Raw genomic sequence first — 25,011 nt, forward strand, 5'->3', positions numbered from 1 at the left:
TCATTTTGAAAAGGCTAAGATGGAAACTGAACATTAATTCAGAATGGTGAATAGCATAACATTTTAAATTTGTATATTTTGTTCAGTATTCCTTCCCTCATAATTCTTCCTGTTCACTCTGCACTCTTGACAACTACTGGGCAGTGAGCTTATATTTTCACTCAAATTTTAGGGTGATATTATTTGGTTTCTTGCTTGTTTTTTGCCAACACATGTGCCATTTTACATTTACGTATGTTGTATTGAATTTCATGGCTTTTATTTGCTTAAGTCTCTTCTGCAACTCATGCCTCAAATTTAGTACTCTATGTTTGTCATCAAATATCATCATTGGACAATCCACCCTTTTTTGTGACTCATTTGTTAAACTATTAAACTGAACAGTATCAATACAGTCATCAATGACAACAGCTTAAAGTTATAATTTATAATTTATACTTGTATAACAGGAACAAACAGGGTATCATGCCCAGCCAGAAAGGGTTAAGGAAAGGCAGGTCCTGCTTGACCAACCTGACCAGGTGACTTGCCTAGTAGATGAAGGGAAGGCTGATGTTGTCTATCAAACTTCAGTAAACCCTTTTACACTTCATCTCCCACAATATTCTCCTGGAGAAGCTGGCATGAACATCTGCAGTGTTTCCCGGGTTAAAAACTGGCTGGATAGCAAGGCCCAGATAGTGATGGGGGCTGGAGGTACATCCAGCTGGTGGCTGGTCAGTAGTGCGGTGTCCTAGGGCTCAGTATTGGAGCCAGACATGTTTAATATTTTGATCAATGATCTGGACAAGGGGATAAAGTGCTGTCCTGGTTTGAAGGACAGGTATTTGCCAAGAAAGGCAGGAACTCCTCCCAAGATGGAAAATGTAAAACCCTCTCCCTCCCGATTATTATAATTTTTGAATCAGGGACTCTCCAGCAGAGATACGGGGGTAGGAATAACAGCTCTTTACTAATACACCTAACCAGACCAACAGAAACAACAGCAGCTATGAAAATTGACAACAAAACAGAACAAATAGCTCAGTTCCAGTCCCTTCTCAGCCGCAGACACTCTGCCTGCGTTCGGTCCCGGTGGTGAAAGGTGGGGCAGGGCCCGCGCAGCTGTGGAGAGCAGGCGGGAGCGGGGGCGAAGCGGCAGCGCCGTGTCCCAGGAGGGAGAAGCGTGGAGAAAAGGCTCCCTGCTCACCATGTGTGTCCTGGTGCTCGGCTGTGTGCTCTGAGGGACCAGGATGGGCCGGAGAAGATGGCAGGGCAGTCTCCCACAGCAGAGAACCCGGCTCCTGGTGAGTGGCTGGCGCACGGGCTGGAAACGAGCAGCCCCCAGACGGCTCCTCTGCCCCCTCCGGCGAGCAAAAAAGGGAGATAGCTCCTGCCCATCTCTTTGTCTTGAGCCATCAAGAGCCAGGGTGCAGCCCAGCAGGCTTCTATAGCATAATAATGGGGAAAATTCTCCAGAGGGAAAAAAAAGGGAGGGAACAAATGCCAATCTCCAACAAGTGCGGCCTCAGTAAATTCAGAAGACACCAAGTTTGTCAGGACCTTTGACCTGAAGTTGGGTAGAAAGGGATCCTGGAGGCTGGATTGACGTACTGAGGCCAGTGGTATGAGGCTCAATCAGGCCAAGTACCAACTGCTGCAATGTGTCAAAACAACCCCGGGCAGGACTAGGGATTAAATGAAGAGTGCCTGGCAGCTGCAAGGAAAACAACCGAGGGGATACTGTTTGACAGTGGCTGAACATGAGCCAGCAGTGCCCAGGTGGCCAAGAAGGCCAATGGCATCCTGGCCTGTTCCAGCAATGGTGTGGCCAGCAGGAGCAGGGCAGGGATTGTCCCCCTGTACCCAGCACTGAGGCCGCAGCTCAAATCCTGAGTTCAGTTTTGGTGCCTTAATAGAAGAAAGACCTGAAAGTGCTGGAGCAGCTCCAGAGAAGGGCAACAAAGCTGGTGAGGCGTCTGGAACAGACGTGCCACAAGAAATGGCTGAGGGAGCTGGCATTGTTTAGCCTGGAGGAGTTTCAGGGGAGAGCACACTTTCCTGAAAGGAGGTGTCAACAAGCAGCAGAGGAGGAAATGGCCTCAAGGGGAGGTTCAAGTTAGACATTAGAAAGAATTTTTTTCACTGGAAGAATTGATAAGCATTGGAATGGGCTGCTGAGGAAGGTGATGAAGTCACCATCCCTTGCATTTAAAACAACTGAACATGGTACTTAGTTTGGCATGGTGTTGTTTTGTCAAAGGTTGGGCATAATGATCTTGGAGGTACTTTCCGACCTTAATGATTTCATGATTATGATTCCTATCTCCTATCTCTGGTTATTTATTTACAAAAGGGACTTCTGTCTTTTTGTGACAACTTGCTTTCTCCAAAACTTGATAGTTAAAGACCATTTTGAATAATTCTTGGAAACCTAAACATCTTTTATTGACTGGATCTCTCTCTGATATATGTGTTTATTGAGTCTTCCAGAGAAGTCTGTTAAATTTATGAGATATGAATTTCCTTTACAGTAGCTGTCTTGTCTTTTCTTCATTTTATCACATATAACTTCAATAGGGTGGTTAAAACTGCCACTTTCAGTAAAAGTGGACCTGTTCCTTTATTATTTTTCAGTCTTTTGAGAGTACATTTATAGCTCTTGTTTATGTTGTTTTCTACAGGGATATCTGACCTGTTGTTTCATTATAACTGCTCCAAAGGTGTTTGTTTTATACCTAGTGGTAAATTTGGTATCAGATAACAATTAAAAATTCCTCTTCTTTGTACAGTCATAAAATTTCTTCGATAGACTGCATAATTTTACACTTACAGTGTTTTAAACAAGAGTGAACATACTGCCTTTATTATTTCAAGCATAACTGCAGACTGATGTATACAATTCCTCTTTGATTTTTATTTTTTATGGAGGAATTGCACAGTCTAATAATGATGAATGCTCTTATGCTAAATGTGCCTTATCCAAAGCTACAATTGTTTGCTGTGTGGCTTTTGCTTTGTTTTGGTTTGGTTTTGAGAAACCAAACTCGAAAACTCTTCCTTATTCTGTCTGAATCATTCTTCAGATCTGTGCTGTATTTTTCATTACTTTAATTATTTCATTTTCATTATTTTTCAATATAAAAATGTTTCACAGCTCAAAAAATGGAGAAAGTCATCAAACTAGCTTTTTCACCAGCAAGGTTTAAAAGTGTAAGATAATAGAAGACTGACAATTACTTTAAAATTTATTTAAGTGCTTATGCATAGCCTGTGTCTTTTATTTTGCAAACTACTTTTGCATTACTGGTAGTTATTATTTGATTCATCGCAATAGTTAATGCCAGCAATACTAGGAGTTATTATAACTAACATAAATAATATTCATACAAAAATTGCAACTTCATGGAGGCAGTGATTGCAAGTCCTTATTTTCCTAAAATCACGTGAGGAGCCCCTTGCTATCTGCTGGTGAAACATTTTCAAACTCCCCAAAGCCAGACAGAATTGTTCAGGATTCATAGCAAGATACTAGTTGTGAAGCTAAATTCAATTTAAATCCAGAGTAACTTGCTTTTCACTTAAAAAACCTGTCATACAACCATGTTGCTGATGGCTTTCTTAGCAAGATAGAGCTCCCTGTGTTCTATTATTAGGGATTATGTATGAAAAATGAACAAGTATAATAAAATTGTATATTTGGCTCATTCTAGCTGAGCAAAGAGAGCAGATTATATTGCCACAGTCCCACAAAATGTCATTGCATGACATTAATGAGTCACTATTCAGAATTTTTTACTACAAATGAGTGTGGTTTATTTTTTGGATTTATAGTATCTTCATTGATCTAGTGGCTATGATCTGTTTAGGTTATTTAATATAAGACTATTTTTTATATATCCTTTGACCTCTGACTATCATCAGAAGTAATTCGTCCAAAATATACTTGTTCCAGCAAATGCTTGGCTTTTGAGAAACTACAGAAGAATCCTTGTGTAACAAGAAGTTTTACGGACCATTCCTAGGGTGTCCTTAATGGGGAAGCTGAAGTGAGCTGTGGAGGGTCTCGAGTGCATTGCTGTGAGTTGTTGGTTGTTGGAAGTTGGACTCCTGGGATTATGGCCACCCCTACTGAAGCTGGACATATGAAGGAAACTGTCTAAGAGACATGACAAAGTTAGTCCATTAGGAATTAATGAATTAAAAGATCAAAAGAACTCGATCCTTACGGATTTAAAGTACTTAAAGATAATTTAAACGTTTAAGGCCTTAAAAGTTTAAGTCCAGTGTTTAATGGAGTAGTTATAGCACATTGTTAAGTATTAGTGATATGTACTCCTAGTCCTTTTCCAATAATAAGCCTCAGTGCAAAAGTCTTCTCACAGATTTACCTCAGACATTCTGTTTCAGTGCTATGATTTAATTTTAAATGATCTCCATTTCTCTATATTCCTTTGCCATCTTTGTATCTGAAAAGCAATAACTGATATGACCAAAGTAGTTTTTTGTTTTGTTTGTATGTTTTTGGTTTTGTTTTGTTTCTGGCTAGCAAACAGACCCATAGATGGAGGTTTTTTTCTTAGAAGTTCATTTATTTGAACAAATTCTTTTTTTCTAAAAATAATATCTTTTAAGGAATTTCCCCCTTTTTCATATTATTATAGTGCATCCTTGAAGGAAATTAAGTATTGTTGAGCTTTGTGTTTTTTGATTTTTTAACAGTATTTCTGACTTCACACAGTAAAGAGCAGCAAATGAAATTAAAAATAAATTATCGTCCTGCTTAACAACACTAGTTTCTGTAAAACAAGTGGTAAACTATGTGAAATAAGTCCATGAAAATAAAAAAATTGTATTTAAAATATAATGTATAATTAAGATATCAATCAATAACTCTGACTACTACAGATTAATATGCATTGCATGTGATCTCAAGTATACTTTACAAATTTCATGGCTAGAGCAAGAGCAGATTAAAATCATTAACTACATCATGTTGCTTATAAAAAAAACCAGGATCACAGTTATGGGAGAGAGTAACTCCTTAATTTCATATTTTTAATTGACTGCTTCTGTAGTTAATTAAAGCTTTAGTGTAGGTTTTGGTTACAGACTTAATAGAAATTATTTTAAGCAGCTATTAAATTGAGACTCTTTCATAAGAACATTTTTAAAGCTCATTCCAGTTAAAAGGTTGTATTGGAGCTGAACTGAATTTTACTATTTAATAAGTAAATTAGTATTAAATGTTCCACCATAATTTTTTGAAATTTCTATTCTCTTGTGCATCCATATGACACTATCGATTGAAATAATTATCTTTCACCTCCCACTTATTGCAGTATATCATTTAGAACATATTTTTTAAAAAAATGAATGTCATCCTAGTTGCAACCTATTTCTTCAAACTAACATAAAAATGGAAAGTCTCTATTGAAGATATTTAAAAATAACACTAAGGAATTAGACCAAATACTAATTTATTAGTGTTATTTTTAAATATGATTTAAAAGAAATATAAAATACATAAAAGTAATCAAAACTACCAATTAAAAATCTCTGCAGAAAGTTTTTAAAGGATATGGCAAGCCTGAATATTGAACTTTTAATTCTCAAGGATTTTAATAGGTCATCAGTTTTTTTTGAATGGTCTGGTAAAACTAAAACAGTTTTGTCTCTAGTTATCATGTTTGTTTTTGAAGATTACCTTGGAATAATGTGAGCAGAATAGAGGGGAAGAGTCACCTCCCTGAACCTGGTGTTTCATGCTTCTTGTGATGCAGCCCAGTATGAACTTGGCTTCCTGGACTACAGGTACACAATGCCAGCTTGTGGCCAGCTTTTAATCCAGGAGAAGCCCAAAGCCAAAGTCTGTCTGCTCTCAATGATTTCTTCTCCCAGTCTGTAGCCATACCTGGGATTTCCCTAACCCAGGTGCAGCACATTACGCTTGGCCTTGTTGAGCTTCACGAGATGCTTGTGGATCTACTTCAGAATCTTGTCCATGACCTCTCTGAGTGGCATCCCTTTCTTCTGTTGTGTCAGCTTCTCATCCTGTCGCTTGTTACCTGCGAGGAGACGGACCTTCAGTTGTGGATAAGGTCTCCCCTCAGCCCTCTTTGTCCAGGCTAACCCCAGTTCCCTCTGCTGCTCCTTATGGTACTTCTGCTCGAAACTCTTCACGACATCCGTTGCCCTTCTCTGGACACACTCCAGCATCTCAATCTTTCTTTTAGTAGGAGCCCAAAACCAAACACAGTGTTTGAGATGAATATAATTTCAGTCATTTAGTATTAGATTTAGATTTAGATTTTAACGAAATTTTTTTAAATGAAATTTTGCTTTTTTTTATGATTTATTGGTTTTGAAATAGGTCTCTTCTGGAGACAAATATTTTCACTTGAAGAAGAAATGCTACCTATTTCTCATGTTTTTGGTAAATAGATTTGACAGGCTAAGATTTATTACAAGATATTTTAGTTTGTGAATATTGTACATCCTATTGCAACTGAATTATTATGTTGTCACTATGATTCCTAGAACTGGTAAAATTTTCACCATTAGTTTAAAGTGCCTGTTTTGTTTCTACAGAGATAATACCATCAGCCCTGAGAATTCATGCTTCTATGATTATTTTTCCTTTTCAAAACTCCAAATATGTGCTTATTATTTTTAATAAGAAACATAATCTTAAAAGGGATAGAATCATTGAATATCGTTGTGTTTTAAAAGGCCAGAACTACTTGCCTCAAGAGTTCCATTCATGTCTGATGAAACCAAATAGTTGGTCCTTTTTCATAAGTCCTATTATGAGAATGAAGATCACATAAACAGTTGAAACTTACTTGAACTTTCTTTACTCACCAATGTACATAATTTATAAACTGATTGGCGAAGTGTTGGTTTAATCCAGTAGCATGAAGGATGCCTTTGGCAATTGTATACTTTTCTGCCTAACACAGAGCAGGCCTCTAAGCAGTATGATGGTACTGCAAAAACTTTTCAAAAGCTTTTGGTTTTCCAAGAGGTTGGTGTTTTTCTTAGAACCATTGTTCTGAGAAAATGTAACAGGAGGATTTCTTTTTTTTTTTTTTTTTTTTTTTTTTGGCTAAACATAGAAAGTTTTACATTCTTGCCCTTCTGTGAAGCTGCAAAGCTTTATCTGGGAATATATCATCCTTGTTTCCTTGCTTACATGGAACATTGAAACCTTTATTTTTCACCAGAGTTCTATGTATATATATATATATTTTTTTTTTTTTGTTAAACTTGTACATATTAGAGTGTCAAAAATCATCAAAATGGATAGACTTTTCCAGACAAATGCCTCTAAGTTTCCAAAGTACTTGTATAATATCACTAAGAGCAGTTTTTCTAAATGGTCTGTCATCGAAAGTTTGAGACATCCGTTGCATCTTTAAAGTATAAGACAGCTATTACTGTAGACAGCTTTTGAAATTTATGGGCTTCTTGTAAAAGAAAAATACACTAGCTGCAGACCTTAGACAGATAGTATTACAGGCTTGTATATATTCTGCCCTTTACTTCTCATGCACTCATCTGACTTGAGAAGAAAATAGTCTTGTCAGTGCTTGAAATTAGATATACTAGTCTAAGAAAAGTGTTTCCTCTGTTGCTGATGGCATCCCTGTATGCTTGCCCTATGAAATCATCAATGATCTATGTAGAGCTTTGTGGCTTCAAAAGTTGTCTTCATCTAATGCAAATAAATTCTATTAAACCAATCAAATTTCCCTGGGAACAGCTATTAATTGATGATACAATATTAAAAAAGCTGACTACTCTTAAAAATGTAATGTTCCTACCAGAGGAAGTGACATTATGGGTGGATTAACTAGATTTTGAAAACTGAAGGTATTGTGTTGCATTGTTGTATTGTATTGTGTGTCTCCCCTTATATTAAATTGCATAAAAAATACAAGTGAGATAAGACTTAAAACCCACAAAACCAAATAGGAGAAGAACCTGTTTATGTGCAAAGAAGAATTAATTTTTCTAATGTCACTTGCGCTTTTGTGCAGCTGGTAGTCACCCACAGCTAGAAAAACGTATGCAATGTTTCCAATTCACTAAATCAAATATGTGGAAAATGCCTGAGAAATGTGTGAGGCTCTTTCGTTTCACTTTTCCTCATTGCTGGGAGTGAAAGGAACCATGAGGGATATTCTCCTTTAGGTGTTCCTAGGGAGGCAGGGACAGATAATTTGCCTGCCCTCTCTGGTATCTTCTGCTGGCCTTCAAAAGGCATTTAGTCAACACATATGGAGAAAGGGGATAAGAAGAAGACTGTGATACCATTTTTCCTTGACTCAGGAAACAAGGAGTAGGAAAAAGTTCATGTTTCTCTTTTGTTCACGTGATGACTGAGGGATTTGAATGTAGCCTAGAGGTTAGCAATATGCAGCCTAGAGAAGATTGAAAGCAAAAGTAACAAACCAAAAATACTTCTTCATGTAAGAACAGAAGAGAAAATTATTTGAAAGATCTTGAAGTTTGGCAGTATTGTCTGAAGAATACTGAGGCTCGGGTATTTTATGGATGTGTTGTGCAAAAAAAAGTGCATTCTTTCTATAACCTGTTTATAAGGAGTCTGAGAATGTCTGATTTATTTATTATATTGCTGATATTTAATGAGGGGAATTGTTTATATACTTAGGTTTGCATTGTCCACTATGGCTATCCTGGGCACTGGGTACTGTACTGTATAAGTGAAAGTATTAGTGCATTTTGGGATGTTTTAACCAAACATTCTTATTTTGGGTCTATAACCCTACAAACAAGAATAAAATTACTGTTTTAATGATTATTTTATGTGAGAGAAAATATGAAGGGTTCCAATTCCGAATAACATACACAGGATTTGTTTTTTGATTTGTTGGGTTGTTTGTTCTTGTTGGTTTTTTGGGGGGGGGGGGGTGTTAGGTTTTTTTTTGTTTTGTTTTGGTTGGGGGTTTTTTTGTTTGTTTGTTTTTTAATGGATAGAATTATTTTTCCTATCCAGGTAAAATGTGATTTGCAGAGGTATTGAATATAATATGTATAATATATATAAAAATCAGAAACTGAACTAATAGTCCATAAATCCTAGCATAATTCTTCAGCCACAAGACCATTCACCAATATAATTTAATTGCTAGTTTGGGAAAACTAATATTTGCCTTGCTTTGCCATAATTTGTGTCCCAAAAGCAACATACAGGTTGTGGAATGGGAATCTCCTTCTCTGCTCTCTGCTTCCTACAGACTACTCTCAATATCTTAATTATGCTCTTACATATAATTCTACACTCTTGATGCAATATAATTATACACAATTATTTGTATTAGTGCTCGTAGAGCAGGGAAATTATATGAAAGCCTGAAAAGTATTATTTAGGGAGTCATAGGAATTAGAGAGAGAATAGCAAATAGTTGACAGATACATAAATCAGATTCTTGTTCTTAATGATAATCACAGTACTGCTTTTAACTGACTGATCTCATAACACAAATAACAGACTATTGTAAAGATTAGTGTTATGGAAATTGATGCAATTGGATTTCTTGAAATAAGCATGCTGCAATATGTATGTATTATGAATGGAGAGGGCTTCTGCATGCTGCACTTATCTGAACAGTCAAAAAGCATTAGATTGATAGGCAGTTGTTTTCTGATGGGTAGAAGCTTGTGCAAGTGAGGGTAAAGAAAATAACCTTGATTCAAACATTCTTCAAGATTAATATCTTCTGAAAAAAGCCCTTTGATTTTCACGTTTTTGTTCAGGAGAGAAGAAATTCCCATCTCTAGTGTGATTCAGACACATTTTACAAAATGTGCTTGGTCCTAAGTATTGGCTTTTATTTTCATTTTCACATATTTGTTTCACTATACTTGTTTTTAAAAACTCTTCACATTATTTCTCTCTATTTTATGAAAAGCTATATGGTTACAGGGCCCTAGTTCTGTGGGTTCTATCAGGGACATGATAGACCCACTTGATGTGAAAAGTGTATGTCAGATGTATTTTTACTACTGAACAAAGTGGTGAGTTGTCATAATAGCTTATGTAGATTTCTAGTATCCTTGACTTCAGATGTTCACTGATAATTATGACCTATGAAAATCCAGATGGTCTCAGTTTAGAAGACAATGCATTTTAGATGTATTTTAGAAATTGAGTGCATATTGCCTTCTTGGCTATTAGGCAAAATTTTATATAGCACCTAGAGAAAAAAAATGCAAACATATACGTACTTTGCACACTGGTGAATAGACACACATGGTTATCTCTACTGTTGAAATCCTTTTAAAATTTGGAAAAATAATGCTATTACCTATTTCATAAAAGTTTATAACTGAAGAAACAGTCCTCCGTCTTAGATTTTGCTAGCAGAGAATCAGATGAGATGGTTTTGAACCCTGAGGCCGAATAAATTTATGGATTATATGAGTCCAATCAAACATATTTTAGATTGAAATAGGTGCCTAATGGCCAGAGAGTTTAGAGTGAGATTTTTATAGAAGACCCCATCCCATTCCCAAATTCCATTGCATTGCATCAGGAGGTCTGTTATTGGTGGTTTTGAAAGATTCCTGAATACTTAATTTCTGCCACCAAGTTTTCACTTTGAATTAGAGACAGTAAAAACCTAAATTTATTATTTAATAACACAGTAGATTTTCAAGAATCTGCAACATCTAATATGTGTAGACATGCAAAAGAAAAACCCCTTAAAAATTTACAAGCAAATTTATAGCACTACCTTCCCTCCCGAACAGTTTCATATATATTTTAACAAATCATTGTGTAAATATTCTAAATACTAAAAAAACCCTACATTTTTATAGAATAAATAAGTAAATGAATGTGCTAATTTTTAACACCTGTTAAATGTTCTGTAATGTAACTATGGACTTTTTGGGACTTAACAAGTTAAATTACCCTACAGTACTATCAGATTCTTATCCCAGACTCACAGGTATTTGGTTTCTGTAATTTCTTTATATGCTGTGTACAATGGAAATGGATTGATTAATTTGTTTGGGCCAGAAATTGGAGGAAATAAGGGAGAATTTGAATACTGGGAGTGCTTCAGAGTTTGGTCTTGAGTTTTACTGAAAGGGGTTTACCCAAACACAAGGGTTCTGTTATTGAGACAAAGCACCCTAGGGCCACAGATAGCACTGATAAACTATTTAATATGCAAATATTTCTGGTACTGTGTTTTATTAGTATTCTGAGTAATTCAATAAACCTCAAAAAATTCAAAATTTTTGAAACATATGTAATACTCTTTTTTTTTTTTTTTTAATAATACAAACTTGCCCTTGAGTTAATGAGATTGGGAGATAAAGTTGCTGTATTAGGCAAGAAACTTCACGGGTAAAACTGCTTTAGGATGCTGCTTCTGCCATTTTTAAGAGTTATAGGCACATGTTCATGTGAACTGTCGGTAATAAAGTCAGTCCACGGTGTAATGTTCATGTTGAAGCTATATATCATTAGAATAGAGCCACATTCACCAAAGAATTAATGAATCCTTCTCTGTATTTTTCTCCACCGTGTGCAACAATCTGATAAGGTAATGTCCAATGATAAATGGAGTTTACGGTGAACTGCTAGATTCAATCTTTGACTGTAAATCTTCAGAGCTTGCTAGCTTCTTTCAACAAAGTAGCTAAAATCACTGCAGTGTACACCAACTGTTGCTTGAATCAAATTCATCCTGACAAGGATAGTATCTTTTGCAAAATCTTCCTTAAATGGGGTCACAGAAAGTTCATGATGAAAAAGCTGAATGGAAAAATTTCTTCCACAGTGGTAGAAGTTTTTTCTTCAAATATATGTTGCAAATACTTTTTAAATCAGAAAATGTGTGATTTTATATATAGTTTAATATTACCCAAAGAATTAATTTTTACCATATAGTTTCTGAAAAAATGTTGTGCCCTCCTTTGAGCATTCTTTTCATTCTCAGCCCTCTTGACCCTATTTGCTCTTACATGAATATCTGTTGGACAATGGTATAAATGAAAATTAAAAATGTCGTGATTGATTCATTATGGCCTTAAACTCTTACTAAGAAGATCTCTGTATATTTTAATGCAGGATTTATAAAGCAGACATCTGTTGAGCGTACTTCTCATTTCCGTTTCACATACAAATTCTGATTTAGGCTTTGAATCATTTAAATTTTTCATTTACCAGAATCTATTGCTGAATCAATGATTCCTTGCTAGAGATTTTTATTGGAAATAGGTAAAGTTACTGCAATAATTGAGCTGATATGACAACTGAAACAGACATAGAAGTGTTGTTTTAGATTTGCTTCAGTGACAGCATCATTAATCATAGAGCAAAGCCTATAGGAAGAGATGGGTCATTCAACACATATCTTGTAAATTGAGATCAAAGTACACATTGGTATGTTTTGGGGGAAAAGCAGAGAACTTATTTTTCAGTCGTATACTCCTTGTGAGTTTGGATTAAAAAAAAACAAGATAAGGAAATATAATTAAGAAAAACAAGCTTAATTTTGAAATTTGTAAGTATGAGCTTTAAATTCAAATAAAATTTTCGGTGTTTCAGTAAATAATTTTGCTACTGAGAAAATGTCAAAGACAGAAACCCGGGTCAGATTACGTTTTCTGTTGAGATACGCATGGGTGAATGGGCTGAAATATTTGTGTTGTTTTCTGGTAATCAGAGATCAAAAGTAACAATAACTAAATCTTCAAGTTGAAAATAAATTAAAAGAAGTATAGACAGGTTTAAAATACTGAGCTGTCTCAGAGAGAAGTAGAAGGTGTAAGTTTAGAAACCAATGAACAGGTAAAAGAAGGTAGAGGGGAACTTAATGTCAAGAATTTTTCATGCAAGCAAATTTGAAAGAGGATCTTAAAAATGGTCAAGTGCAATACTGTTTTTAAAGGCAGATGTAATTGAAACATGAGATTGAGTGCTGGAAGGCTGGCAAGTTAGCACAGACTGGTTAGGTATTTTCATGGATACAGACAAAATCCCAAATTCAAAATTTTTGTAGACTGCTGCTTTTTTGGAGGAGGGGAAGGAGCAAAAAATGATCTGAGTCCTTAAGACAGAGATAAGAGCTTTTGTTGTCAGCTACTATATTCATCTTCTCTTGGAGTGTTTCTTCCTGGGCAGTGTCAGAAACATAGTGGTGAAATAAATGAATTATTTATGTCCAATAGTGCAGAAAGTCTGGTGATCCACCTTAATAAAAAATGAGAAGGGTTAGTTTTGACAGCCTCAGTGTAGACCTTCATCTATATATACTGATTCAGGGAACATGCAAGGGGGCAAAAAAACAGGAAAATGGGAGGAGTTACCTGTCTGTGAAGAGAAGGCAGAGACCTGCCTGAGGTCTCTCCACACACTTACACTAAGAGACCTTTGATTCAGACAAGAATTTAAACCTGTAATTTCCTGTCAATTAGCTACACCTACAGATGGAAGGGAATTTTGTGATTTGATTTTTTTTCCTCTGGATTCCCACCTTTTACTAGTATTTTCTTGCTAGTGTAGCCATAAATGATTCACTGAGAATGCTGATAATAATTAATTCCTTTGTGAAAGCCAACAACAGATTTGTTTGTATGTGCTGTAATCCACAAAAATTATATTAGAAGTGTAAGCCTGGAAGATGCTGAGTACCTCTTACTCCTGTTGTGTCTTCTACACCTTTCCATTTTGAAATTACACTCATACACAAATATGACAATATTTAAAAATTTGATTAATACAAACAAAACATCCACAAAATACAGAGCTTATTAAAAATATGTGAAATCTTTACTGGATTGTATTTATTGTATTTTGCCCCATTTTTTAATATCAGCACACAGAAGTCTGAAGAAAAAAAATACAAAAGATAACAAAAACAAATGAAAAAAACCAAAACAAACATCTATAGAAACAAAAAACTTTCTCTTGAGAGTTAGCTTGTAACATTTTTTACTTTTCTTGAGGCTGGCCATAAGGAAGAATAACTAAATTTGTTAGTCATCCAAGTCTATTGCAAATAATGTTTCTCTGAGCATTGTTGTTCCACTTGTGTAACAAAGAAATGTATGAATTGTAAACTTTCACCTAAGGAGAGCTGTATCTTTTTGCCAACAGTGATTATGTAGGAGAACATGGGAAGTTTGCATCTGCAATAGGCAAAGTGTTCAAGCAACATTGTCAGAAAAAGGTTAATAAGCCACCATCAATAGTCTGTTAATATTTAATATGTGTAGTTGGATGAGAATATGTTTGGGTTCTAGTTGTTTTATAAAGAGAGTGATGCGGGGCCTGAAGTGAAATATGTTAAGGATACACTTAGACATGTAGGAAACCATACAGCATAATTGTTTAAAGGAGGAAAATGCATCTCCACCTATACATACAGAACGTAAAAGCTATAAATTGATTTTGAATTCCATTTCAGTGACAAGTAATGATCCAATATTGATCTAAATTCAGTTTTAACAAGATGCATAAAACTGAACTCCAGTGACATATCTAAATTTACCTTTTGAAAATACTTTCTTTAGTAAATCTGTTGATTTCTGCCACATAAAAAACCAACCAACCAACCAACCAATCAAACAAAAAAACAAGTGAAAATAGGAAACTTTTACTTCAGGAATGTAGAATCTTTAGACATACTAAATCACATTACGTTATTAGCTATACAGCATTTTAGGTGTAGAAACCACTTTATTTCATCTTATTATGTCAAAGAAAAATACCACCTAATAAATATGGTATTTATATATTCAAATGGCATCTCTTTTTTGGTACATCCTGAATGAGAGTAAAAATATACTAGCAGAATATTCCAGTTATAAAAAGGTTTAAATTAAGCCATCTCCTTCTAGTGATGGCATTCAATTTCATTAAATATTTATTTTTGTATGATACATGAAGAAATTCATGTCGTGTTCAAACTCTGACACTAAAGGGTTTTTTTGAGTTATGTAGGATATTCACACATGAATAGTAATCGTGCATAAAATACGTTAATGCTCACAGTTTAGCTGTTGCATCTATTTTAGGTATTTTGAAATACCATGAAGCTTTAAAAAATGTTTTGCTGCAGCTTATAAAAGTCACTTAAAAGACAAATGGAAAACCTGTCAACAAGACTTGACCCGATTTTATTATTAGTTACGGTAATGTGTATGTTAAAACACTTGAAGATTTACTGGGTTAGCTGTTGTGAGTAATTTCTGAAAACTGGTTTAATCATTGTTTTAAACGCTCTTTAATAGGTGTACAGCATATCTGTTTGTCTTGGCACTTTCTCTGCATCATGAAACAGATAGTTTCTGGTCTGTAAGATTTATTAGAATTAAATAAATGTGATTTTAAAAAATCCTCTGGTTCACATGATATTGCTGCTGAAAAAGGCTTTTTTGATTTTTGTCAAACTACTTGATGTGATTTTAAAATCAATTTAAACAGCAATGTAATTATATTGCTAATAGTCAGAGGGCTGAAATATCATAACACTGTATGAATTTAGATTGCCTTCTCCTGAAACATTCTATTTCAGCTCATTATTTTCTTTAAAATGCGTATGGCAGTCTCAAAAAAATTATTAAAGTAGTTACAGGAGTTTCTTCCTTTCAAAAATTGTAAAATATTAAAATTTATAAAATCAAATTGAAAAAGACATCACAGAATTTTATAAATTTATGAATTTTGGATAACAAAAGTTATCACAGATATATTTTGTCTTTCAAAACGGAAAGAAATTTCAAAGTGTAAAACCCCTTAGAGAAGGAAAATTGCTTTTTTTCTACCCTTAATCCAAATTAGACTATGTAGTCTCATGTATAATCTCATGTATGTTATTTTTTTTATAATAAAGAGAAAAATATGGAGACTTTTTCAGGTGTAATTGTGCAATTTCAGTGAATTTTCTCTTAAAAATATAATCAGTGCTGTTACATGTATTGTACAGGCAAGTAACTTTTTGCCTGTAATAATGTGTTCTTGCATCACAGTCTATGACACATTCTTAATTTTATGTGGATATGTATTAAATAATGGGAACTGAATATAAGCATACTACTGTCTCCTTTAAAAACAGAAAATTTAAAAATTGCCAATAAAAATTTTCATTTAAAAGGCATAATTAGAAAATCATAAGAGTTTGGATTCCTCTGCTCTCTTATTCAAATCAAAAAAGAAAAACTAGATGTGGTTAGAAAAATGGTACACCATTGTAAATGTAGTGATATAATTGGATTTATTCATATGTACTTCTGGCAGTCTTAGGTTATTACAGTTTTCTTACAGTTAACTTCAGTTGACTGAAACTTAACATTTCAGTTTAAGGCAGAACATTTAAATTTATTTAGGATGCTTTATAAAACAGCTGAGACAGCAGTAAAAATTGGAAGATATAGTGTTGAATTGATTCTCCTCATCAGGCATAAAGATCATCCATAGTTTCAAATATTTTTGCACTTAGTAAACACTAAGTTGTATTTGCTCAAGTTGCCTAATTTATCAAGTGTCTGTGATGAATTTTGGGAGAAGGCTATGGAATCTGCTTCTGTGGGGCTGGTGGTGTATTTGTGTACATTTTTCTCTCTACATTTAACAAAAACAACTCACTGCTTTCATAGTGAATTTGTAAAGAAAATATTATTATAATTGCCTTATATTAACAACATGTATTTAGCAAAATCAGAAGAGTCTTATTTGAATTTTTTAGCTTTGAAATTCTTCTGGATTTCCACATATTTGGAAGCTGGAATAACATAGCAATATCTGTATGGAATAATACTAACAATATTTGAGTATTTTTACTACCAGTAAAATTTGACCATAAGTGCTTATGGCCCATGAATAAATGAAATAAACTGTATCATCTGTGTACCAATGCTTAATGTAGGCCACAGAACGCTCTTTTACACTAGATACAAAAGTGTAGTGTATGAAATAATGTATTCATTGGCATGTTTATATAACTACTGCAGTGCATAATAGGGGTTAATTCTCATTATCATGAACCATATACAGTATGGATGAAATTCCAGGTTTGGAGCTCCGAAGTGAGGCAGATGGACTTTATCAAGGGGTAAAATCAAAGCAATGCATAGGCTTGTCTCTTTTATCCTCTTCGTTTCCACCCCCACCCCCCCATATTGCCACTGGTACTTATTGAGAAAACTAATAAGCAATAAAGCAACAGTAAGAATTTTTCAACAAGCAGAAAAGAGCTAAAAGTGCAAACACCATGTATACATCTGAAAGCAGAATGAAATACTCAGCTACTGCTTCAGTTTTGCAGTCAGCCTTCTGAAACTGTGAGAACAAGAAAGATAATTAATTTGGTTACAGTTCTGAAATTCAGGTTTCTTCAGTGACACCTTTTGGTATAACTCAGTGAAGACAGAGTCTGAATTGAGCAGTGTTCAATACCTTTTCCTCTCTTCATCAACTTTCTATTCCTCCCAAATGCTTATATGCCCAAGTGACATTTAAGTTAAATACCTCAATTTTTTTCCCTAATGTTATTTATGAACCTGATTTTTTTCTTTTTCATACTCAGATGAGTCACTATCAATGCCACTTAAAAAAGCTTAATGGTATATGGGGTTTTTTTTCATTTTTATCCTCTCAAGAGTGCCGAGAGATTAGTTGTGACAACAGTGAATGTTTCTTTGCCTGACTTTCATTCTTAGATGTGTGTCTTGGGATAGTTCCATATTGCTAATAGGACACAAATAAAGGAGTTCTGTCAAGGTCTGCTAGGGTTTTAATGTCTACGTGACTCAGTACAAAACCATATAGCAATACATGCCCAGGTCCCAAATGCAGTATAGCTGCATTTGAGATGTAATAGCCATGACTAATTCAATCAAGCTTAGAGCTACACTGAGGCAACTCTCTATGTCTAGTTCAAAAACTGGCTTGGACACAGGGAGTTTGAGTACAGCTGCACCACAGTACATAGCTATTACAAAGAACACGTTTATCAAGTGGCATTTATCTTTCTGGCATGTGAGTAAACCAAGTAAAATTCCAGCAGTGTCAGTTATTAGAGGAATTCTCTCCTTCAGTTGCTTCATTTGAAGCCAAATGAGAGAAACTGCTGGAACTAATAAAATCAGTTGTTCAGATTCAATAAAGTGTATTTCATTACATCTATGAAATGCATCAGGTCAGAATATGTCCCAAATACCCAAGTTATGTAGAAAATGTATGGGCTGATTTGTTGGTTCAAATGTTATAAAAATAATATAACTGTTAACATTTCACACTGAGCTGTAAACTTGATGAAGCTGAAATGTGTCCTAAATTCGAGTAGCACTTGGGTGAAAAGAGTGTCTAGAAATGTTTTCCTTCAGTTTTTCTCTCCTTTGCTGTCAATGATCTAGTTCAATCTACTTTAAACTCTCTAACCTAGTTTTTGGTTGCTCATTTTTTATCTGTTTGGTTTCGAGTGGTGTTTTTTTGTTTGGTTAGGTTTGTTGGATTTTTTAAAACAGAAAATTAAAGCCAGATTGCCGCCTCCCCAGTCTGCCCCTGCTATATATGACCTGAACACAAGTAGCAGCTACTTTTTTTGCTACTGTTTTTCTGGTGTCCTACCTAGGCAGGAGTGGTTATTGAGAAGAAGGTACCTAGCAATAGAAAGTGTAAAAAATGGTCTCCTTTGCCTCCTTTTCGAGGAGCCCAGTGAAACAAGATGCTGAGGCAAAGAGCAATAAAAGGTGGTCAGAGTGTTTCTGTTGCAGAAGACACTTCACTGCTCAGAGGCTACAACAGCTGACATAAATTAGAGTATCTTTCAAACTGCTGTAATGTAGCTCAGACAGCCCCATCATAACTGGCTTGGCTGCATCCTGTTCAGCCCTTTAAAGAGAAGGTGAATCTCGCAAAAAGTCATTTTGTAAGAGTGCATTAAAGATCTCTGCAGCCTTACATAGATTAGGAAAACTACTTTATACTTTCTGTACTACTTGTAAACATGGAAGGTGGATACTAAATATGCAAAAAGAAGATGCAAGAATGACATACTTTTACTAAAAAGAATGAAAAAGAGTAAATGGTAATGTTATGAAAAATTTCAGACCATTTTCATGGAGATTAGTCAAAATATCTGTTAGCTGGATCCTATTCATAAGCATTTCAAAGAATATAATAATGAGAAAATTAATTTTTAGATGGAACAATTAAAGGTCAGTTGTAACAATCGCAGAAAAGCATCCCAGGCTCCAGAGATGTCATTCATTCCTAATTTTTAATTAGAGATAATCAACCACTATGATATTTAATTAGTTGTAAGTAAATTTTTTTTTCTATCCACAAAAAAATGTTAATGTTAAAGTATGAAATATTGTCATATGCTGTATTAAATATATCTCAATTTTGCACTGATGTAGCCTCATCATTTGAGTACTGCATGCAGTTTTGGGAAATACATCATAAAAAACATGTCAAGTTATCAGACAGTCATCAAATAAGGGCAAGAGTGTGAAGGGCCTTGAGGGGAAGCTGTATGAGGAGTGGCTGAGTTCACTTGGTTTGTTAAGCCTGGAGCAGAGGAGTAGAGGAGTTTGAGGGGAGACCTTGCAGTTACATCTTCCTCAGGAGGGGAAGAGGAGGGGCAGACACTGATCTCTACGGTGACATGACAGGACCAGGAAATGGCCTGAAGTTGTGTCAGGGGAGTTTTAGGTTGGATATCAGGAAGAGTTTCTTCACCCAGAGGATGTTTGGGCACAGGAATGGGGTCCCCAGGGCAGTGGTCACAGCAGTAAGCCTGACAGAGTTCAAGAAGTGCTTAGACAACACCCACAACACACATGGTGTGACTCCTGGGGCGTCCTGTGCAGTCAGGATTTGGACTTTGATAATCCTTGTGGATCCCTTCCAACTCATGATATTCAATAATTCTATGATTCTGTTAAACACTCCAAAATCTAACTCTTCAGCAGTGAACATGCTGCTACTAAAGTTTAGTCTGCAATATGGGTGTCCTTTGGCCAGAAGTAATAACAGTAAACTATATAAATAATTACATAAATAAATAACTGTATTTCAGGAAAAAAAAGAGCATAACAAAACTCCTTAAATTTAATGCAATTATCAAGACTTTAAATGGACAAACACAATGGTTTTTGCAAAACAAAATTCAGACCTATGGCAAGTACAGCCCTTTGGCGGAAATGAGCCAGGTATGTGGTATGTGGGTGGAGATGTTTCAATCATAATTAGGACTCTTGGAGCCTGTTCTTCAGTGAACTGCCAAATTCTCAAGCATATCCCAAACATGAAAATTAAGCACTTGAAGGGCTTTGCAATGAATTCCTGTACTTGAGTGTATCCCATCTAAAAGAATTTTTAATCCTCAAAAGTGTAGCCTTTTGCTTAAATACTTAAAAATTATGGCACCGGTAAATCATTGCTGCCTTGCTAAGGATGAGCTCTGCAAGGTGCTGAGCAAAGTGTCACTTATGCAGCAAAGTTTTAAAGCATCTGCTTAGCCACATAACACCCTAGGGAATAAAGCCTTAAATGACCTTTTCCCTTTCTACTTCAGAAGATCACCACCCACGGTGGCTGGTTTCTATTTTGACTAATAGATGCAGCACTCAAAATGTACTTAGTAAAAAAACTTTCTTACAACATTCAACATTTTGGTTTCCAGTTCAAGCACAAAAAAAAAAAAAAAAAAAGGAAAAAAAAAAAAGAAAAAAAAAAAGAAAAAAATACTTTAAAGAGACTACCTGGTTTCATTTCAGACTACGAATCTGCTTAAATTCACTCCAAGAGGTTAAAAGAAAAAGGGAGAAGTCTTATTTTGAGTTGCAGGATTACAGTCAGATTGATTTTGTTCACTTTGATGATTTGACATTTCATTTGTACAGGCTCAGCTGTTATTGAGGATCTAGAAAACCACTTGTTTATGGCCTTTATTCCTCCACCCCCCCATTCATTATGCATATTAAAGTAATACTTTATTCAAAGAAATAGAGGTGTAGACTGGGGCCCCAAGAATAGTTCTTGGACTCACAAGTTCTAATTTTGTCTGTGACCTTCATTATATGTCCTAGCTGGTCTCCATTTCCAGTGGGTACAATGAGAACATTACAGGTTCAGCAGCCTCAAAAGGAAGAATAGGAGCAGAACCTGGTGACAAAGACCTTAAAAAAGGCTGAGTCACTGAGTGTCCTTCTTCATCCCTATGTCCACAAATTACAGGTTCCAGCGGAAAAATCTGAAATAATAAAAACTTGGTGGAAGAGGATCAGGTTCAGGAATGTTTATATTAACGAGATAGATACAAGACACTGAGATCTGACAGGATTCATCCATAACAGCTAAGGGCATAAACTGAATGTCAGGAAATTCTGACGAATATAAGTAGCAACTATTTTTGTTTGTTTTTATGTGTAGTTTTAGGGAGTTTGTTTGTGTTTTTGGGGGGTTTTGCTTTTGTTTTGTTTTGTTTTTTGTTTTTGCCAGTAGTGGAATAACTTGACCAGAAAGGTTGAGAATTATCTCTCACTGCAGTTAACTAATCATATTTTAAGGTCTGACCCTCCTCTGCACTTGGTGATCACCATAGATTGGGATCACTGTAATTGGGCGATTTATCTTTTGACGTCAAAATACAAACTTACATTTTAAATTCCTAAACCTGGGGTTGCTTTTTATATTGACTATTTGTATTTGACCTATGGTAGAACTCAGTTTTCAGACTTATGTAGTAGGTGTTAATTATTCAATGATTAAACCACGTTTTGAAGATACAACTACTAATTATATAATACCTTTTTCTGAACCTGAGTTTGTATTACTACTGCTTTGGTTGGTAAAAGACTTGCAAGCTTGCAAGCATTCTCACAAATTGTATCATGAAAGCTGTATAAAATAGATAATGCACTGTGTTCTACTTTGTTTCATAATTTGAGTGAAAAACAACCCTATTACTTAATCAACTCTCCTTTTCTGCTTTAGAAGATGTCATTAACAAATCTTTTCAACTCCATGAATAAGTAAAATTATATATTCAGAGTGTAAATGTTTTAAAACTCTAAAAATGTATCTAGAATAGTTTAATTGAATCCTGAAGATATGTGGAAAATGAAAACTGCTCCCAGCAAATTAATAGTAGCTCTGAATATTCAAGTAGCAGAATGAAAAGTGCTCTTATAATTAGGATTCAGTGAAAGTAAGCTGCATTTATAGCTGTTATTTTCAGCTTTTTGTGGTACTTCTAGGGACATGATTTTGTGTTCTTACTGTATTTTCCTAATGAATGAGTGCAGCTGTGTCTTTTAATTCAAAGGATACATTCTTTTAATGTTAAGATTGACAGCAACTATGCAAAAATGATATCTTTAAAATCTAGCTTATAAAACACATGCTTTATTCTATCAGTCACTATTCTTTTTCTTTTTTCTTACTGAGCTTTTGTTCATGTTTTGATACCAAGCATAGATATAGCTGCAATCATATGAACTGACATAAGCATTTTGATTCCTTTTTTTATGAGAAACATTAACAGGACTGCACAAAAGGAGCAACTAACAAATTATATTTTGCCAAGACTAAAAAGATGAGTTATTAAAATAATAGTATTTATATTATTCCAGGACAATATAGAATTCACAGGGCTTTTAATAATCAATTGAAACTCAGGAGCATTCAAGGCAGAATGGGGTAAATTCCTTTTTATGAAAAAAGTAGTACTCATAACTACTATTCTAAAATAAATGCAAATAAAATCTTATTCTTACTGATTTGAGTAATGTTAATATTCTAGTAGTGGATTTGGGTGCATTTCTAATAGATTTGTATAAGACTGTCAGTTATAAGAATATTCTTATACAGTCGTGACATAGCTACTGAATATCCTGAAAGACTAATCACAGTTTTCATTTCAAGTTGTTATGCCAAACCCACCATTTCTACATTGAAAAAAAGACCAAGTTGAAATGTCTTTGTCTTTCTGCAAAACTAATTGTCATTGTATACACTTGAAATGTTGAGTGTTTAATTTATGTTTTGTTTCTGAATGTGGTTGATCATTTTAGGCAGCTCATGATATAGTGAACTGTCAACAAAGCAGTACTAGAGCATCTTCTTTTGTTCTTTTTTTTTTCTTCAAAAAACATCATTGACTGATGAATGCTTTGTTTTAGTTTTTCTCTGGGTGTTAAATGAATTTAGGTGTCTAAATAATTTTTCGATAGAAAATTATTTTAAGTTCTAAGGAAAAATGCTGAAAATAATAACGAGTTGCTTTCTTATTCATGTAGACATAAATAATGTAAAAAACATTCCTACCAAATATATTATTCTTTGAACAGCCTTGACCATAACTCATAACGCCATATCCACTTTCAAGAAATAGCCCAAATGTAATTCCTTATAGTGTAATATACTCTATTTACTGTCATATGTTAATAATAACATCTAATCATTTTCTCTCTGTCTCTGTCTGTCTCTGTGTCTGTCTCCATGTCTCTCTTCATGTCTTTCACTGTCTCATTCTTTGCTTCTTCCTGTGTCTCTGTCTGTCCCTTCCCCTGCCCCTTCTCTCATATATAAACATCTATGGATTTGAGAATTTCAATTGGCAAGAAGCCTGAATGTGATTCAGGAACTGAGGGTTTGTCTTTATGTTGTTAGCATAGGGCTCCAGGAGCTTTTGATTTATTGGGAAAATCCATCTGCCTTCACCCCTAGCAACACTGTCTCACCATAAAACAGAATAAAATTATCAAATATGTATTTCAATCTTTACTGAAGTAATCTTAAATCTCTGTCCAGAGAATATGAACATGTGAAAACTATTCAAATCAGAAAAAGTAGAAGAGACTTTTTCCTATTTTGTATAATCACATAACCACAGAACAGCTGAGGCTGGAACAAAGCTCTGAGATCTGGTCAATCCCCCTGCTCAAGTAGTCACCTAGAGCCTAGTACCCAGGATTCATCTCTGGGTGGGTTTTGAGTATCTCAAAGGATGGAGACCACACAAGATTTCTGGGAAGCCTGTGCTGGTTCTGTCACCCTCACTATTTATAAAGTATTTTCTGGTGTTCAGATAGACCCTCCTGTGTTTCAGAGTATGCCCATTGGCACTTGTCAGATTACTGGGCACCACTGAAAACAGCCTGGCTTTGATTTCTTTACACCTTCCCTTCAGGTACTGTTATACACTCACAAGATCACTGTCTGAACTTTCTCTTCTCCAAGCTGAAGGGTCCTGGCTTTCTCAGCCCTTCCTCACAGATGTTCCAGTCTGCATCTTTTTATCTGTCTTGTGCTGTGAAGCTCAGAATTGGACACAGACTTCTGGTGTGGCTTCACCAAGTGCTGACCAGAGAGGAGGGATCACCTCCCCAGACTGCTTGCAAATCAGAGGGATCACCTCTGCTGATCTGCTGCTCCCCAGCTCTGTGTAATGCAACACAGACTCCCATTTGCCTTCTTTGTGGCAAGGGCCCTTTGCTGGTTTTTGTTCTGTGAAGTTACTTTCCAGCTGCGTGAGCCGGAGAATATATTGGTTACTAGGACTGCTCCTGCCCAGATGAAAGACTTTGTGTGTTTCTTTGTTGAACTTCATGATATTTGTTTATCCTTTAATTTACCAAAAACAAGGGTAATAAAATTATATCCATATGTGGAGAACTTTAATGAGACCTTGTTTAGGTTATTGACTCTTCTCTGAAAGACTATTTAAAATACCTCTTCTACTTTAAGTTTACACATGTTCATCATTCCAAAAATTCTCTCAAGATATTAATTTCAAATTTTCCAGTTACTTGAAGTGTTCATTGAATATGTATTAAGATTATAGGCAAATGTGATAGCTGCATTGTTATTATTTTGAGAATTTATTTTCATATGCTTAACCACCTGTTTAAATAATAATTGAAAAATAGCGTATTAAAAATAACCAATGTAAGTCAAGTACAATAATAGTAAAAGGAAAATTCCAATTTCCCACGACCCTCTAGGCATTTTTTTTTCCTCAGCAGAGTTTTTGAACT

This window comes from Oenanthe melanoleuca, chromosome Z, assembly GCF_029582105.1.
Source record: "Oenanthe melanoleuca isolate GR-GAL-2019-014 chromosome Z, OMel1.0, whole genome shotgun sequence".
In the NCBI taxonomy this organism is placed as follows: Eukaryota; Metazoa; Chordata; class Aves; order Passeriformes; family Muscicapidae; genus Oenanthe; species Oenanthe melanoleuca.